This window comes from Bidens hawaiensis, unplaced genomic scaffold (genome assembly GCF_021521415.1).
Source record: "Bidens hawaiensis isolate Kalapana, Puna unplaced genomic scaffold, B.hawaiensis_p1.1 tig00040741_1, whole genome shotgun sequence".
Classification (NCBI taxonomy): Eukaryota; Viridiplantae; Streptophyta; class Magnoliopsida; order Asterales; family Asteraceae; genus Bidens; species Bidens hawaiensis.
The window spans coordinates 1-20,833 of record NW_027505677.1 but is presented as its reverse complement, the minus strand read 5'-3'; the positions used below and the strand labels follow the sequence as shown (position 1 = coordinate 20,833).

At 32.1% G+C, this 20,833-nt stretch overlaps 2 pseudogenes across 1 annotated transcript; both read right to left on the bottom strand.

Annotated features, from left to right (window-relative positions):
• Nucleotides 1-12,062: 12,062 nt before the first annotated feature.
• LOC143614686 (SKP1-like protein 20 pseudogene) lies at nucleotides 12,063-12,969 on the bottom strand (annotated as a pseudogene).
• Nucleotides 12,970-14,569: 1,600 nt separating this feature from the next.
• LOC143614689 (SKP1-like protein 1) lies at nucleotides 14,570-15,335 on the bottom strand (annotated as a pseudogene). Its single transcript, XR_013150333.1, has 2 exons — nucleotides 15,144-15,335; nucleotides 14,570-14,916 (listed from the first exon to the last, which is right to left on the bottom strand). The product of XR_013150333.1 is annotated as an SKP1-like protein 1 (transcript).
• Nucleotides 15,336-20,833: the final 5,498 nt, after the last annotated feature.

The window sequence follows — 20,833 nt, the reverse complement described above, 5'->3', positions numbered from 1 at the left end:
ATGAAAGTAAGAATGAAGGTATATGCTTATGTATGTACCAAAGAAAGGAAAGCAGGATAAGTATGTAATATATGAACGTATTGTATGTTTCCTGATTAACTAGAACTCACTCAACGTAGCTGACTTTTAGTATGCACGCAGGTGAATAGGCTAACGCAGCTGGTTTGAGCGAAGACACATGTCAATGGACTGAAGATGCTGGCATCTTTAGAAGAATGTTGTGATGTATCGATATGACTTATTAAATTATGTTTAAAGACAAAAGTTGTTACTGTGGAAAGATTTGAATGATTATGTAATATATGTTTGAAGTTTTATATTCCGCCAAAATTTTTAATTAACTATGATATTTATAACTGTGTTTATGAGTAAATCCAACGCCAAAGTAGGGCACCGTGACCGGGGCCTTACATAACCCCCCCCCCCCCAGGTGATAAAAGGGGCGACAAGGGGGACGGGTTTTTGTCGCCGGTGTTATTTGTTTGAATATTATTATTATATTTAGTATGTGTATGATATATATATAAATATGTACATATATTGGGCTACAACACTACTACACCCTAAAACAAAAATCCTCACTTTACTGACTGGGCGCTACATATCACAAATCGTCTCATTTTGTAGCTCATCCACTACACATAGCCTAACAAACAAGTAAAGTGGGTCTTAGGCCCTTTGTAGTGGAGGGGCTACAAAATAGGGCGTTTTGCGTTATGTGGCACTTAGTCAGCAAAGAATGAGTTTTTGTTTTTGGGATGTAATGATGTTGTAGCCCATATATATATATATAAATACATAATATATATATATATATAAATACATATATATATCACACACACAACATATATGATAATAATAATAATACACACACACAACACAAGCGACGAATAGTTGTAGTCCACCCACAGTTCGTCGCATTTGTAGCCTAGGGGGCGGTGTCTGCGCCCCTATTTCTCGCCCACTACACTTGACCTTAATGCCCCATCTCTCTCTCTCTCTCACACATCGGGATCGGTACCGAAATCGGTGTCGATTTGGTATCAAAGTTTTGAGTTTTAGGATCGGTACCGGTACCGGTATTTCCCGAATTTTTACCTCTGGTACCGGTACCGAACCGAATACTTCGGCTCCGGTACCAAGAATTTGCAAATTTTGGGATCGGTATTTTTGGTACCAGTACGGTACCAAGCCCAGCACTACACACACACATATATATATATATATAGTTTTAATATTCTTAAATATGTTTGTAGAAGTTTGTTGTTGTAAAAGAAAATGAGATTTTTTTAAAAAAAATTTGAAATTTCATGTGATGATATTGTAGATGCTCTAACTTAAGCTAACTGCCACACCCACAACCTAATGGTCTAATGTTTTAAATTGAAAGTGATGGATAGTACACATATATAAGGTTAAAAGAATTTTGGATGAAATAAATTTGCTATAAAAAAATTAATAAACTTAGCTAACTAAAGACGATAGTTGACATGATGCTACTTTGAACAAGTTTAATATATAGATACTTTAATAAGCTATAAGTAATGGCTACTTGTAAGAAAATTTATAATGATGGATGATTAAAAAGAAACTAAATGTATCATATCAGCAGTTATATCAAATTTTTACTAAATCATTTTTAAACACCAAAAATTCTCATATATTCCCCAACACTACTTACATTTTTAAACACCCATGTATTTAACATAATCACTTACTTCTATATTTTCTTTCTATAAATTAAAATACTTATATAGGTATCGTATTTTTTATTTCATATTATTTAAAAAATAAAATAAGTTCAAGTAAATAGATTTAAAATAAAAATAATAACAGTTATATAAATAAAAGTTTAAAATTACATAAACAATAAATAAAACAACCACACACAAACACGCCAAAAAAATTTACAAGTTTTTAAAATTACATAAAGAATAATACTTTTTATTTAAAAAGTTTATGGCTGAAATTAAAAACAAACAAAAAGAAAACAAAAAGAAAGTATTTTTTAATAAAAAAAAAAGATAATTAAAATGAAGGATTGGAGTTGGTTTCAAACTTAAATGAAAATTATTACATTGGGTCCACTTAGTATATTTACTTCTATCTAATTTTATGAATGTATTTTAAACTGAAAACCACATCCAATATGCATTTATACAATTTAGAATTTTGAATGTTGTCACATCAAAACTTAACAACCCATTGAAGTTCTGAAATTGTTTTTTATATATATAATATACCTTTCTCGCACGCTAGTTTCATCTATATATTTAATATGAAGTTGATTAAAATATTATTATGATATTAACTCTTAAAAAATAATTCGGGTGGAGACTTTTCATGGCTTAAAAATTGAAGTGATTGGGTATGGTTTGTTTTTAATAAGTTTGAGACGTGATATCAATCGTTTATATTGATTTTAATGTCTAGACATGACTCATCTAGAAACGTTATTAAGGACATCAACCCTTTTGAGTTAAGTTTTAAAATTAAGACCATAACATTTCAAGTTTTAACCATCACTAAATATCATTTAAATATCATTGAATCAAAAGTATCATAGCCGAATTAGATTAAGAATTTTAGAAGTATTTACAAGGATGGTCATGTAGTAAGGATTAATTGTAGTTTATGTCATTTTTTTTATATCTATATTACATACATTATTGTTCACATATTTGTAACATGTTTGCTCTTTAAAGTGGATGGTCTTTTGTATTATTTTATTTTTAAATGATCAGTTAATATCTATATATTAAAAACAAAAAAAAACATAAAAAACAAAATATCCAAGAATCGTTGAATACTTCTGTATCTTCAAAGTCATTTGTGGTTGCACTTCGGAAATGAAATGGCACCAAAGCGACTTTTGGTCTCGATCTTGGTTGTGTTTGATAAACACATATCGACACATTGTTTTATTTAATTGATGATCTCGATCCTAATCTGCCAGCCCATTTTACTCTTCTCAGTCTCAACCTTGTTAAACAACCGGCCTCATCGTCTTGCTTCTTTATATGTAAATCCATTCTACAAGCTATTCATTCCAGGTTTCTATTTAAAATTTGACTTGATCTTAACAATCACTATTTCAGGAAGTAAGGAGTGGTGGTGTTTCTCGATGATGACAACTTCATTTCCAAGCGACAGTGATCAGTGGTGAAGGATAACGATGGCCCGAGCACCCCCCCCCCCCCCCCCGGGGTTATGAAAGTTTATATACGTGTTAACAATGAAACTTCATAGCTAATGGCATGTTTGGGATCGAGATTGAAAACGACTTATTGACTTTTTCAAAAAACCAATTTAAAATCCAGGATTTGTGGTTATTAGAAAACAAATTTTTAACTTTACCATAAAAAAATAAAAAATAAAAAACTTTTGTGATTGTCAAACATTTTTTTATAAGTTATTGACTCAAGAAATAAATAAGTCAAGAAGTTATTTTCAAACTCAATCTCAAACATGCTCTAAGTCTTTTTTGACTTATAAGCTATGATATTATATTTTAACCTTTAAGTTATAACTTATAAGTTATAACATAAAACACATTTAAAAATTTTATAACATGAAGTAAATAGTTTAACCCCTGACCTGCTAGATTAATCAACTATGTTTACTAACTTTCGACCTAAAAATAACCTAGCTCATTTATTCTGGTATCCTGATATGATAAAATTTACACCCCATTTAAGGATATGCACATTTTGCTTTGGACACTCCTTGTAACTAGCTATAATTATTTTAGTGGGGTGTTTAGGAGGTTTTTCATAAGACTTTTTTTAGGTTTGAATCTTAGCTCATGTACGTACTCTTTTTTATCTGAATGAAACGGACTTGAGAGTCAAAACGTGATGAGTTGAGGGGTCGATTTAGAAGTTAGTGGAAGGTGTGGGAGCCAACGGTACAGTAAACACCATGTGAAGGTGCAAAATATGTCTCTCAATGTTGTGACATGGGGGGTAAATATGACCCTGTTTAGAGTATTACATTTTCATGCATCTTATGTTAAACTTTAAGAAAAAATATGAGCCCCCCTATTTACACCTCTTTTATCACGTATACAGTCACAAACTCTCTTTTATTTCTTTTCTTTATTCTTTGAGTATTACATTTTCCATACATCTATGCTAAAATAAAAAAAAGAAAAAAAGAAAAAACAAAGGTTCTTTCGTTCCCTTTTTCTAATTAGTTAAAATATTGAATATCTTCTTATTGTTTTTTGCTTGTTCATTTAGATTAAAAAAATCTGACTTTGATGCCTTTTTAAATATATACTAGGATTTAGGTCCTCATGCTTAGCGACGGGACCGTTAAATCGAACAAAAAAAACATAAGTAAAAACGTTAACCATAATCTCGATGTAAATTGATGCGAAGTCAGTCTGTATCAAGTTACGACATCAAAAACAAAAGAAATAAATCCGTCAATGTCAAAATACAACAAATTATTATATGTAGAACCAAAAAAACCGGCAACGTTACAGCTGTGAACCAACACGAATTCGGTTAATATCAGCGATACCAACACAAATTCGTAAACATAAATAAGTAAGCCAAAAAAAATTAAAGGCGAGGTATCAAACGTTGAAACGCGAATATAAAACCATGTGACGATGAGATATTTTTAAATCATGGAAAACGTTTTGGTCATTTTAAAGACGACCTATAATATATAAAGAAAAGTTTAAGAAAATCGTGTAACCGACAAAAAAACATATAAAACCGATACTTGTTCAAATTTAATGTTAAAAATATTGTAAATATTTTAGTTAGTTTAACAAAAAATAAAATAAAGGAAATAACAACCCTTATTTATATTTATAGATTATGGCTAGTGAATTAGTATAAAATATTAAAATAATGAATAGTAAATTAAATAGCAAAATAGTGAGGAGGATTAAATCCTCTTTTTAATATATATATATATATATATATATATATATATATCAATATATCTATAATATATATAAACGAAGATATAAAAATCTTACGTGTCGCGATGTGGTCGCTCCCCCTTATTTAAGAGTCATAGATTTGCTTTATTTTTAAATGGAGGTTTCTTATGCATTTGAACCGAATTCACGGATATGGGTCTTACCAAACCCAGATATTCCTTATACGGGTTATAACATCTAATTAAATTAAAAATTATTCTCACAAATTATTGATGTGAAAATCCTATAAAATATGATATAATAAAAATTATTATATGATTTTTATTAAAAGAAGATATTATTTATAATTAAGAAACAATTTTATAGTAAAAAAAATAAGCGGGTCTTATGTCTCACCAAACCCAGATAACTTTTAAACGGGGTTATAACATCCTAGTTACTTGTGAAAACCTTTTATCATCAAACTCTAAGTACATCATAACTTTCATTACAATAAATAAAATTAAGCTCCAAAATAGTATATAGACATTAAAAACAAATAATGTAAAACAGCCCCCGTAATACGGGGGATAAAAACTATATATAATATAAACGAAATCATAAAAATCTTAGGTGTCGCGATGTGGTCACTCCCCTTTTTCTAGAGTCACCAGATTTGCTTTTGACCCGAATTCACAGGTTTGGGTCTCATCAAACCCGGATATTTCTTTAACGGATTATAACATCTCATTAAATTAAAAATTAATCTCACCAAATATTTGATATAAAATCCTATAAAGTAAGGATATACTAAAAATTAATAACTAATTTATTTAAAAAAGATATATATTATTTATAATTAAAAACCAATTTTATAGTAAAAAAAAATAAACAGGTCTTGGGTCTCATCAAACCCGTATAACTTTTAAACCGGGTTATAACATCTCATTTATTTGTGAAACAATTTATCATCAAACCATAAGTATATTATTAATTTCATACAATAAAAAGAAATTCAAAAAATAAATAAATATTAAAACCAAATAATATAAAACAACCCATAATACTGAAGATAAAAACTATAATAAAATTTACTCATGAAAAATTTGTTTGTTTTGAATGAGATTTTAGTGTATGATTGTTGTTGTACTCATGAAAAAATTATGACATTTTAGCTAATAAAGGTAAGTACGTAGTTGTCAACACTAATGTGCTGTTTGTTTTTGAAGACAAAAATTGTCTGCAGTCTGATTTCATTTGATTTAATGTCTGTAACTGAAGATGTGGTCTGAATGTCTGCAATCTGAAAATATAATACTGTTTGTTTTATAAACTGGATATCGTCTGCATAAGCAGAAAATTAGTTACCTATCATATATATTACAGCAGATAAAAGTCATTTAACGTTTGTAGACTGCTAAAATAATTGGTAGTGGTGTACGAACTATAGAAGTGGGTGATCGTAGACGATTGTGGTAGGCGGTGAACGGTGAGTGGTGGTGATGGACGATTGTGGTGGTGGGTGGTGGACGGTGATGGTGGACGACAACGGGTGGTGGTGATGATGAACAGTGGTGGTGGGTGGTGGACTATGGTGCTGATGGATGATTGTGGCGGGTGGTGGTGGTGGCGGGGTGGTAGATGGTGGTGGCGGCGGAAGGTGGGTGGTGGTGGTGGACGGTGGTTGTGGCCGATGGAGGTGGTGGTGCTGGATGGTGGTGGTGGGTGGTGGTGGTGAGTGGTTGACGGTGGTGGTGGTGGCGGATGGTGGGTGGTGGTGGATGGTGGTGGCGAGTGGTGGTGACAACGGACGGTTGGTGGTGGTGGTGGATGGTGGTGGTAGTGGACGGTGGTTGTGGCCGACGGGGGTGGTGGTGGTCAGTGGCGGACCCAGGATTTTTTGCCAATGGGGTCCCATATTTTCGGTGTTCAAATTTTTCGGGTCGGTCGTTGTTCAGGTCGGGTCGAGGCGAAGAACATAATAAAAAACAATATCATAATAAAACTTTCTTTTCAATCATCACTACCTGAACGGGTCAAAATGGGTCGGGTTGACACATAAACACTTTGTTTTCCCTTTCTTAAACATTTTTGAGATAGAACCTAGATCCACCCTTTCATAAGCATGTGTTGAAAACCATTAACTTAAACTAGTGAAAAATAAAACTGATATTTTAAATGTTTGAATGTTTCTAAAGAAAACCATGCATAAAGTTGAAAACAATGATATGTATTTTAGAGGTGTTTGAATGTTTCCAAAGTTATCATTGCAACATTAGCAATCAAATGATTGATTAACACTAAAAATTAACACAAAAAACCAAAAACTGAGCCTTGTAAGACTTGAACCCATGACCTTTCAAAGATAAAACAAGAGACTTTCCACCAGACCATATCAACATTAATAGTATGGGTTCCAAGTATTAAATCTTATGGGGTCCTCAAAAAATTTAATATACCGCTTCTAATAAATTTTAAAAAACATTGGTGTCCCGGGACCCCGATCCACACTATGTGGGTCCGCCCCTGGTGGTGGTTAACGGTGGTGGTGATGAGTGGTTGGCAGTGGTGGTGGCGGATGGTGGGTAGTGGTGGTGGACGGTGGTGGTAGTGGCAGACGGTGGGTGGTGGTGGTGGTGGGTGGTGGCGGTGGTGGACGGTGGTGGTGACGGCAGACAGTGGATGGTGGTGTGGTGTTGAACATTGGGTGTTGGTACTTGGTATGATGTTAAGAAGTGTGAAGATGTTGAAAAAAACGTATTTTTAAGACCATAAAAGCAATTTTCAAATTTTGTTTTTTAAACAAACAGTCTTCAAGAGCTTATTTCTGCGCACCCGCAGACATAGGCTCCTTGCAGACTTTATAAGCAAAAACAAACACAACCTAAAAGATATATTTAAGGTTATTTGATATTGCTATTAGATGTCATTTTTAAGTCATACAATTATGAATGTGTTACTTGACGTATAAGCTCCTTTATTTGTATTAGCAATTGTTTAAGCTTCAGTTTATGCGGCAAAAACTTGTACTCATTTCAAATCATAAACTAACTTTTACTACCAATGCAAACTATGCCCAATACCGTCATGGATGATGGGTTGAAATATTAATAATAACTACGTTATACAATTGAATATTTGTAACACAAGTGCCATCATAACTTATTTTATGACATTCTCCATGTTTCGATTAACAAAATTGTAGACAAATACAATGGAAACCACAACATCAAGAATCAAGAATAGAGAATGTTTAAAAATAAAAATTCAATGCAAAAACACTTAACAAAATGTTTGTCCGATTTGATATTTGCACATTATTTTTAAATTATCCAATCACACGAACTCTCCTTTATCTCTTTTCATTTCTTTATTCTTTGAGTATTACATTTTCTATGAATCTAATGATTAAAAAAAGTAAAAAAGAAAAAAATTGTTTCTTAATTTTGTTAAAAAATAACGTCTTGTTAGTGTTTGCCTGTTCCTTTTGTTATGGATTTGAATTCGTTGTAACCCTCATTGTATATATACTGGTGGTACGATCTTTATATAGGTTTTAACCTTTATGTGAAAAAATAGTAATGCCATTTTACGTAAATTCTAACACGCCAAAATATGATGAACTTTACTCATGAGAATTATATGTTCGTTAAGGTGGTTGTATTGTATGTCGCGTAATAATGCTAAAATAAAAATATGACAATTTCGATCTATACGGTTATGAATGTGTCCGATGTGACGGTAAAAACGGGTCTTCATTTTCAATCATAAACTAATTCTACAACCGATGTAAAATATGTCCATATACCGTCATGAATGACATGCTAAAATATTGATTACAAAATTGTTATTAAGCTAAAACGATAGAATATTTGTAACTTGAGTGTTATAAGAACACCTATATATTGATTGTTTATGCATTCATTCATTTTAAAAAATGTTTAAAGAACACAATGGTAGATCACAAAGTCGAGAATCAAGATTACAAAACGTTGAAAAGAATACAATGGAAGCTCTTAACAAAATGTTTGTATCAATATTAGGGATTACACAAAAGAGAAACAATCAAAATCGGTTAGGTTAACACATAATTTGATTTGGTTGACACTGAAAATAAAATCAACTCGATTAACAAAATACGTGTATCAACTATCAAGAACCGAAACTACACACAAAGGCGATTATGTTGACACTTAACAAATGTTTATCTGATAAGAATATTTGCACATCTTTTGTCAGTTTCTAATCACGCAAACGCTCCTTTATGTCTTTCCTTTCTTTATTCTTTGAGTATTACATTTTCCATGCATCTTATGTTAAAATGTAATAAGAAATAAAAGAAGGTTTCTTTGTTACGATATTGAACATCTTTGTTATTTTATGCTTGTTCATTTTGTCATTCGGTATCAATTCATTCCGACACTTTATAGTAATGGGCGATTCTTTCTTTTTTATAGGTTTAAGATGAAGTTCTAACTTTGAGCCTTTATCGTCAAAAAAGAAAATAATGTTACTAATTTCCCCTTAAATTCAAACATGCCGAAATATGATGATATCTACACATGAGAAGTTTATGTGTGTTTTAGCTAGAGAAGGTGGTTTTCAACAATAAAAAAATATTCTAGGTTATGTGAATTGCTACAACTATATCAGATGTCAGTTTTGACCCATACATTTATGGATGTATCAACTTTGATTATTTGTACTACACATATCAAACGGGTGAAATGAAAACTAGATTAAAAATATCAAATAAAGGTGTTTGAAATTTAATTGAATCAAGCAACATATTGTATAACTTGATCATCATTTTTTTTAAACGGCAACTTGATCATCAATTAGCCGATATCATACTCCATTCACTACAATATGTAAAAACTTCAAAGGTACCACTCATGCCTCTTAAACAGTGAGAACACCTAAAAAACTTTCAAATGGCAAAGCATTCAATTATCTAAACTTTAAGCTCCTTTATTTTAATTGAAACAGCCCATTCTTAAAACTAGATGGTAAAAACTTGTTTCCATTTTCAACCAAGGACTAATTTTTACCTCAGATGTAAAATATGTACATATGTCGTCATAAATGACGGGTTAAATAGTAAGAAATTTGTTATACAGCTAAAACAATAGAACACTTGTAATATAAATGTGCAATATGGACCTCTTGTATGACATTTACACTGTTTCGATTAACAGATTGTCTAAAAACACAATGTATACATAAAAATTCGAGAATCAAAATTAGAGAATGTTTAAAAAAATATAACAAAATGTTTATAGCATGATTCAAGATTACACAAAGGGGAAAGAAACAAAATCAGTTAGGTTAACACTGAAAATATAATCAATTAGCTTAACAACATATTTTTATCAGGAATGGAGCTATTTTATAAATTCTCATGGCTTTGTTGGTACCGAAGAGTCACTCACAAAAACAATTAGGTTAACGATAACTATGATTAAATAAACAAAACAAAATTATTGAACTTTGGTTGATGCAATAAGAAAGTGAGGAGTAAATACTAATGGACTATGTTTGTTTATGTTTACTATATTTTTTGTGTAATGGCTAAATGTGTATCGGGCTTTATATGTTTTTGGTTTCAAATTAAACAACTTGCTAGGAGGCTATATATTTGTTGGGTTTTAAAAAGAATAGTCCGCTTAACTGATAATTATTTAAAGATTATTGTTTTAAATATATATATAATAGTTTTTATCCCCCCGTATTACGAGGTTGTTTATAATATTCGTTTAGAATATTTATATATTTTTTGGATATCAATTTATATATGATTAATTTCATATATACCCTTACAAACATTATAAATATCATATATAACCAAACAAAATTTAAAATATCATATATGTCATTACAAAATAATTATAATATCATATATGCCCTTACAAAACAATTAAAGTATCATATATACCCCCATTCATTAATAACAATTTAATAAATGATCATTTTGCCGTTATTTTTCAAAAGAAAAAAAAAACTTTCGTATATGCCCACTTTTTGACGATTAGACCATTCTACCCTTTCCATTTCATAATGTGTTTATACCCTATGTTATTATTATAATTTGGATTGATGTTTCTCATCTTTGACGACAATCAACCCGTCTCTCGACACTTATTCAAAATTGCAAACCCTTCGAAGGTTTATCACGTTGAATGGTCTATATTGTAAACTTTCTATCGCATCTAATCGAACCAAGGTAATATGGTCATTTTTGAAAAAAAATTAATGAATTGGGTATATATGATATATTAATAACTTTGTAAGGGCATATATGATATTTTTAGTTTTGCGTTGGTATATATGATATTTTTAACAGTTATAAGGGTATGTTATACGGGCATATATGAAATTGCCCCATTTATATATATACAATTTCAACTAAACTTAGCATTGTGGTTTTGTATTTTGTGGAGTTATAGTTGTACTCTCTTTATGTTTTTATTTAGCTAATATACAATCCTCCCAAGTTTTGTAATCATATATGTACAAACCTAAGCTTTTTAGCAATGGTATAATTCAAGATATGTTCTTAGACAACCTACATATATGTAGAAACCTTAATATTTTGTAATAGAGTTTGTGACTCTACACCGAACTCTGTATTGCATTTGGAAACATTTAGAAATCAAATCGACTGCCCCTCTCCACTCCAGCCTAGAGGTGTAAAAAAATCGGTTTCACCCAAACCGTCAGTTTCCGGACCGGTCCCATTAAGATATACCAAACCGGTTTGAGGAAAACCGGTTTATAAACCAAACCGACGTGACCAAGCCGGCCTATCTTGCTTCTAAACCGGTTTATAAACCGAACCGGTTTGAGTCAAACCGGTTTTGACTAGCCGTTGACCAAACTGGTTAGGTTTGGGTTTAAAACCGGTTTCTTTCCCAATCTTTGGTAAGTAACCCACCTCCGGAAGCCGCTACTCGATGACAGTCATACCGAACGTCTCCACCTTGTTCGTTTCAAAACTTAATACGACGTTTAATTAGTACGTCACATTGTTACAAACACGGCGTCAATATCTGTTATAACAGTGCATTAAAGGTATGTTTATCATTATATATATTATGTATAAAACAACATTAAAAATATATGTTTTGAGAATTGAATATAGCAAGCACCATATATAAGAGTTGAAAGATACAACATTTCAAGTCTAGTAAAATGCCCAAGCATTCAACTCTTCTTGTGGAGGATGATGATCAACACAAGAATCATTGATGTTGAACATAATACGTATCTCTTCAACGCTCTTCCCTAACATCATGTAGCCTATTCTTCTGCCTACAACATCCGATAGCTTCTTTATCTTTAATTCATTTGCAGCCTGTAACATACACAAGATATATATAGTTAAATGGTCGGTTTAATTTACACGACTGATTCCATGCTTCAAACCCTTGATTGAACCATTAAGGCGTCAAAACTAGATGTAAAGGCGGTTGAACCGGCCCGCAGACTTGATTTGACTCATAGGTATATAAATACCTTACTTTATGTAACATTTATGAATCTCATTTAAAAAAATCTCAAGTAACACACAATTAAATATTAATCAGTATTAACTAGAAATCATATTTGAATATACGCATTTCATTAACCATAAACTAAAAAAGATTGAACCATGTAAGTTTATTTTAAAATCTCATGATTAAAAATATTAAAGAAATACACGAGGTACTTGTATATCCAACTTCTCTAACTTACAAAATCTAGCATTTTACAACATACATTAAAAAGTATAAACTTGTATTGTCGTGAAATATGCAATTTTGTAAGTTTAGAGTGAATTAGGGGAAAATAAAAACAGTATATATGTTAACACGAACCCGAAAAAGATCGAAGAGCGTCTCGTAATGGACATCAAGGGACTGCGCATCAAACGTACTCATCTCATCGACAGCGGTGATGTTACTTCCCGCATTGTGGTCACACACGTGTTTGTTACAATACTCCAACACCTTGGCCATGGTTTCACCGGTTATATTAGGAAACGAGAGTATGGTCTCATCTCCGTCTACAATCATTTGCTTGATCGTCTCCGATTGCAGCGCTACATGCATGTGACCGCACCTCGAACTTCTGTCGTTAATATTACGGTATTGGTGGTGATAGGGCAGGAAGAAACGGTTAGTATCAAAACTAAAACTGAGATTGAAATCGTGAGATGAGAATGAATATGAATGGAATTAAGAGGCATATTTGAGTTGGAAAAAGATGAGGAATGTGAAGATGAAATGGATGAATGAGGGTGTACAATTATTAGCTTACTGTTGTTGACTTTTGTAAATCGAAACTTTGACCTGTGGACTAATGGAACTGTTCAAAGTCAAAGAAAGTGATTAATTGTTTAAGCAATAGATGCATGATTGGCTTCTGAATAATATTACTTAGAACATTCACATTTCATCCATCATCTTTGGTCGTTTAAAGAATTCGATTTTCATTATCAAACGGTTTAATCCGGTTTAAAATTTAGAATCGAGCTTTGGAGGACATTTAGAATTTTATTATTCACATACTTCTGAAATATGCAGATATGTATATGTTTTATAACATGAACCATCTTTATTAATCAAGAATTATTTATTACGAACTGATGATTTTGAAAGAAAAAAAAAATCATTTTTCATGACGTCAAAAGCGAACAGTTAACGAACTCACGAATAAACCATGTCAATTTGATTTGTCTTTATTTTAACCATAGTTTGTGATTCCTTTCAAAATTTTCATTAAAACCGGTGGAATGGGTATTGGTAGTTTTAGTCAGATGATTGTAAAACTATTGCTCCGTTGGTAATCAATCTCTATTAGTTTGCCAAAAAATATATATGTTAAGATTTCTAATTACATTTCTTTTACGTTTTTAACAACTACAAGAAAATCAAATATCATCATCACCATCAAATACTTGAAATATATAAAATATATAAATCTACCGATAATTTAAATCACAAAAGGTGAATTTATACCAAATAGCATACAATGTACACAAAATCATCAAATATATATCTCAAAACTAGAATGAAACATTGCCCAATGCTTGGGTGCAGATAAGCTGAGCTGCCGTGCAATTTGTTCTCACACCGCAATAAGTTTTAACTCCAAGTGGGGAGGTTTGAAACGGAAAATCATCTACATCAAGGTCTACAACGAATGTATGCAGGAGGTTGAACTTTGAGATGGCATATAGTGGTGATGTTAACTCAAAACTCGGTACCATAAAATCTCTTCGACTTCGATAGTGAAAATTGCAAGAAGTAAAGCAACGAGTGATAGCTAGCTATAAGAAGATTAACTGGAGTGATGTGTTCAAACCAGACCAATATATATACTGACATCAAAGACACTAATCATGTAAAACCTTGTTCGTAAAACTCATTTATCAAAACGAGTCAAAGGACTTACCAAGTAATGAATGGATTGTGAACACGCTAACAGAATACAGACCGTACCTAAGTTATAATCAGGTAACTTGTAAAACTCATTTATCAAAACAAGCTACAAAGTTATGAACAGATAGTGAACATGCTGACAGAATACAGACTGTACCTAAGTTATAATCAGGCTACAAACATAGTTAAACCAAATTATAAATTTGTTTTAAGATAAGGTCTTAAATCCTATGCAATCACCGCATCAAAACAAACATAAAAACACAGCTATTTAAAAAACCAAAACAAAGATTTAACCACCAAACAAGATGAGAACCAGATTCGACACGTGTTAAACGAAACACAATGTTCAAGGTTCGATTATCTAAAAGAAAGAAGAAAACACCCTACCATAATATAACTTGATGCTTAAAAGTATTGACAAGTTTCAGGTGAGGAATCTTTACTCAAATGCCCAGGCATTCTCACGGCGAACTCCTCTTCTTCCTCAGGGGTGAAGTCATTCTTGATGTTGAATGTCTTCCTAATCTCTTCTGGTGTCTTGCCCTTGATCATGTCAGCCACAGTTTGGCAAGTCAAGTCAAGTAAGCTTTTGATATTGAGGTAGTTAGCAGCCTGCAAAACACAATAATAAATTCAAGTACATAATCATCAAAGCAATGTTTGGATATGTGTTTGGAAAGTGACTGTATAATATTTATAATAACTTTAGCCATCCCCAATCTTACAACCCTAAGCAATCTTCAAATGTGTTCCTAATCAAACCCTAATTTACTTTCGCCAAATTGACAATTGATCAATAATGAGAAAACCCCTAAAGCAAACACAGACAATCGACTAACCAGGATGAGATCAAAGAGAGTGGCCTGGTCGACCTTGACGAAGTCTGCATCAAAGGCCTTGGGATGGTGGTGTCAGCACAGTCGTCCTCGATCATGTGCTTGATGGTCTGGGACTCCACCGCCACCGCCTCCGCCTCTTCCACCTCGAACGTCTGAGCTCCTCAATACGATCGTCTTTTGCGAAGATGACATATTGATCAAACAAACCCTACTGAATAACAAGAATAAGAATGTGTGGATTGGGATAATAATAATAATAATGCGGTAGAGAGGTGATTTATTTATACATACGGTGGTGCTTACAAGAGGTGATGCATCTACGTGCCTTGACTTTTTGCAAATCTGGGTTAATATCATTTAAGAACTCTACAAAAATTAAGAACTCTTAGGAATTCTAAACAATCAATTATTTTTTAATTTTACATATCAACATTATTTAAGAGTAGTTTTATCATTTTTTATATAAAAAAATTTTATTGCATATATTAATCACATGTTTACATATGTGTAAAATTTATGTACTAACAAATTTACATAGGTGTAAAACAAAACATAGATTTGTATAAAAACTATTTTTCAAAATTGTAATCGTAAATATAGATATAAAAAAATGATAACGCTACACTTAAAATAACATTAATATACAAAAAAAATTATATAAAACATTAGTTTTTAAGGGTTCCTTCAAGTTCTTAAATAATTTTACAGTTCTTTAGTGATACTCATCCTTACAAATGTAATATAATACTAGTAGGTGTGCCCGCGCGTTGCGGCGGAGATGCAATGGGGATGTGTTCATGAGCTCGGTTTGTGGCAATATACTATGATGTATTTGGTTTCCGTTAGTTTGTCAATCCTTTCGTGATAAATTTGATAGTTCTAGTCAATCTCAATCTAACTTTGGCTTGACTTAACTCAATTCAATGATAACCTTTAATTATAGTGTTCCCGATGAATTGTGTGGGCACCTCTCTATACGCTAAAATAAGTATATATTTTTAGGTATTATTTACATTTATATCTTATTTTAGAAATAACAAATAATTAATTTAAATGAGTGTAGAAGTTTAAAGGCAATTATCAATGTTATATAACTTAATATCGTTTCAAGTATTTTAATAACTTAACTTGAAGTGATTCACTTGTAAGTTGTGTTTGGTCAAAATATGTATTATTTGTTATTTACATGATTCATATTTTGAATCCAAGGTAATAAAAAAAACACAAAAAAATATTTTTTTGTGTGGTAATATTTTATAAATCATATTCTCAACTTAGTATACATATTATTTAACGATGTTCAGCGACCATTTCAAATTAGTTGTAAATGTTGATCTCGTAAATTTTTGTTAGCCACCTTGTATCATTTTACAATTTTGAAAGTATTTTGAATTCTTAAGTCTTTTTGTAGCACATTGTTTAGAAATAAAGCTAAAACAAACTTAAGAGTCTTTATAAACCATCCATGTAATCAACTTAAAAGTAAATAAATATAAGTTACTAAAACATACTTTAAGCAGATGAAAACAACATATACATATTTTATACCACCTAATGCTTAAAAGCATATATTTACTACACCAAAACACGAACAGTTTGGTTAAGCTGCCATTAACAACCTAATTATGGCCTTCAAGCAATCAAAAACAAGCAGTTACTTTTATGTAGTACAAACACATTAAACTTGCGGCTCTTTGAAACCCATATATGGTCTTGTAAATCTTCTAAAATCGTCAGTTTTCTAATATCAGTTGTCATTGCCACAATAGAAACAAAATAACCCATGAATACAGCTACGTGTTGCATTCATTTGTTTTTGAAATGCCATGAAATTGCACCTAATTCAAATTTGGTTGGTCAATTGTGACTAAAAAGTCAACCATCTTACTAAAGTCAAAGCGGCAAAAAAAATTCAGATTTGACACAGTTTGGCCAAATCAACCTTTATCTTTTTCATAGAATCCGTACTCATTTTCCACCTACAATAAGTTAAGATCAACCGGACAAAAAACTATTTTAGAGTAACAAAAGAATGAATATATTTTGACTTACAAGATGATATGTTTCTAAGAAATACTAAGAATATGAAATATGGCTATTCAAAACGTTGGCGACTCGCTCAAACAACTCGTTTGTAAATAAACCGAGCCAAGATCAACTAGGATTGTGGCTCGCTTGTTAGCTGGCTCATTGACTATGTTAAAGATTTTGCTTACAGATCGAAAGGGCATTTTCGGGTCTCTCAAAATGAAGTTTCAGCTAAGTTGTGCAGTTATGTTCACAGTTACTTTATTCGGTGTTCGTTCAGTTACGTTCATTACTCTATATTCAAAAATGTTCATCTACGTTCATGAATCGTTCGTTTATATTGCTAACAAACGATCATAATCAAACATGAACACACTCATTTTATTAGCGAACAAACACGAGCAAGAAAAGCACGTTCGTCTAATTGTTCCTGCCTGTTTTTTTGTCAACTTAAACGAACAAGCATGACCTGATGACCGATCTCATTTGTGTTCTTTCGGTTCGTTTTTATGCTTAAATATAATGATATCAAATGAAAACTCATTTCATATGATTCAACAGATTCAAAAAAAAAAAATCACCTAAATGTATACTATATATACTATGCCAGTGAATGAAAAATTAAAATATATACTATACTGTGCTAGTAAATACAGTTAAAATACTTTTAAGAATGCTAATCCAAAAATGGGTACCATATCTTATCTATTTGAAATCCTTCCGGTCCTCTTTTTTAAAGTTATGAGTAATCCCAAGGAATCGAGGATACTGAACTCTGCAACTAACCTGTAAGATACGATATGGTCATAAAATTCATATTCCTCATTGCATACATGTAAAGATAATATTTTTAAAACAACTCACCAGGGATACAAGTGTCTCTTAACCTGCACTAGCCTATTTCTCCCGGCCTCAGTTAGTGATTCATTACCATGTGACGAATTTGACTCACAACAGTCATGAATCAATAACTTGGCTTTATCCATGCCACTAATTGATAAGCAAAGCGATTCGATCCTAGATGAGCATCGAGGCTTTGCAGCTTGTTTCTGGAAATATTTTATGAACCCGGTCCACCAATTTAATGAACATGACACAATGCACCAGATCTCGCTAATACCAATCTGCAAAGAAACAAAAAGAAAACAAACATAAAATACATATACGTACCAGTTAAGGATAATAACAATAAACAACTCTGGGGAAGAACAAAACAAGCAATTGTTACCTCAGACGATAATAGAGAAGAAAATTGAAGTGGACATAGTGACATGTTTGGAACAAACAATGCCTTTTCGAATCTTACACCTAAAAAAGTGAAAAATGAATATCATTGTAAACCTTAAATATTAAGGGATCAATTCAGGCTATGTTATCACACACGGGTCATATAAAGCAAGCATTAACTACTTTACGTCTTAGAAAACAAACAAAAAGAATATACAAACATGGTATGTAACTGAGATACCTTGACAGGCGCATGTGTCCAATAGTTGCGGAAACAACAATTGTGGTCCCTAACTGACATACAATTGAACAATAATATCTGCATTTTCAGTCAAGTTAATAGTATAAAAGAATGAACCATTTTCTTTTTAAGAAAGAGACAACAACATGTTCTAACCTGCGTGGATTCCTTTTTGGAGCATCTTTCTAGCCTGTGATCTTTAATTGCATAAGAAAAACAATTTGCACAAGCTTCCATACTTTCAGGACTATGTGCTCCATCCAAATGAAACACGACTTTGACTTTCACAAGCCCGATCAACAATAATCTGGGCCCGTCCTTGTAAACTTACGGTTGTTAGCCCTTTAATAAACGGCTCAGGCAAACAACTATGTATCCAACCATAAACAGTGGAAATTCTCAAAATGAATTAAATATCGACAGGTGGGAAGCTCGTGTATGTTTGTTTCTTTAAAAAACGAACAAACATGAACAGAATTTGTTTATTCAGTTTGACCAATGAACTTGAGCACATGTCTCGTACATTCATTTATGTCGTGAACGTTCTTTCATTTAAATTTGTTTGCATTCATTTGTGTTCATTACTTTATGCTTGTTTAAGTTCGTATATATACGTTTGTTACTATAGTCATTTAAGTTTTAGGTTCATTACAATTTAGTCTAGTTTGAATAAGTTTTTAGGACCAACACATTGTTGTTCACATTTACTTTTTAAATGGTTTTATATCAGTTATGTTCGTTCTTTTATATTGTTAACAAAAGAACACAAAGTAACACGAACACTTTTATTTTATTAACGAACGAACATGGACAAGAAATCCTCATTCGATTGTTTTTTTGGTTAAAGTTTAATGAATGAACACGAATATGCTCCATTCGTGTTCACTCGGTTCGTTTTACAAGCCTAAATATTAAAGGTGGCAACTCGAGAAAGTTTGTAAACGGGTCGGTTTGGGTCAAAAAGTTTATGTTTGACCCGTTCCTGTTTTTGCGGTGCTTACAGTCATCTCTACGGGTATCGCTTCAAGTTGACCGGTCCTCTGAAGCCACATATAGCTTATCATGACAGCAAGCCCTGCATTAACATATGTATGATCCCCTGCAAGCTCAAGATGTAATTCGTTTAACAAATTACCATCTAACTGGCTTCGCAACTTGAAGGCACACCTGCAACATGGTAATTTAGCTTATTTATACTACAGTATAAAATTATGCAATTAAGTAATAAGAGGAACTTAATTTACATATACCCGGAAACCCGTTTCTTTAAGTGCTTGCATAGCTTCAGGTAGTTGAGAAACAGTAAATGCAGAACACATTTCTGTACAAAATATTACTATCACTATCACCATCACCATCACTATCACTATTATTATTATTATTATAAAAAAAAATATGCAACAAATATGTAATATAAACAACTTTCAAATGGTTACTTGAATTATTCAATCCCAAATGTTTAATAACAACTTATTAAGTGGTTGAAAAATTTTAAACAGAAAACTTCAGGCTCGATTACTTTGTTTTGGGCTATGTCCGCAGCCCAGACATTTCACAGCCAATTCTATTTCACGGTTAACCGACCTATAACCGAACCACATCAACATGTAAAACTGATTAACCATCACCGATCGGCTATCATTATGCTGGCAAAAAATTTTGGATTCAGATTGAGCCCAAAAGGAGCAACTACCACACGGAAGAACAAGATGGGACCGGTAAGAAGCTCGAAACGAGCCGAGCCATATGAAGCCCGAGCCAAGCTTGAGCCTCAAATAAAGCTTGTTTGACTTTTATGTATCATACAATTTTATTTAAAGTTGACAATACTGATTTTTTTTTCCGTAACAAAATTGTTTAGCACTTAATTACTTAGAAAATATTAAAAAAGTTGATTAGCATATTGAATTCAATGTTCATATAATTTAGCAGATCAGTTTCATATAATCCTATGCATGATAGACGTATACATTTACGCATATGAAGTCTAGCAAAAAATTCAATTGGATTGTGTGACACATGAACCTGGGATTTGTTTAGCAGCACATTGCCCTTCACGTAACCAAGACAAACAGCGGTCGTGGCACCTCCTATTTGGACAATATTAAGGTGTCTCAATCTTAAATTAATCAAAATTAGGCTTCAAATGAATAGATTATAGAAGATAGTTAGATAAAAGCATTTATTCTAATCA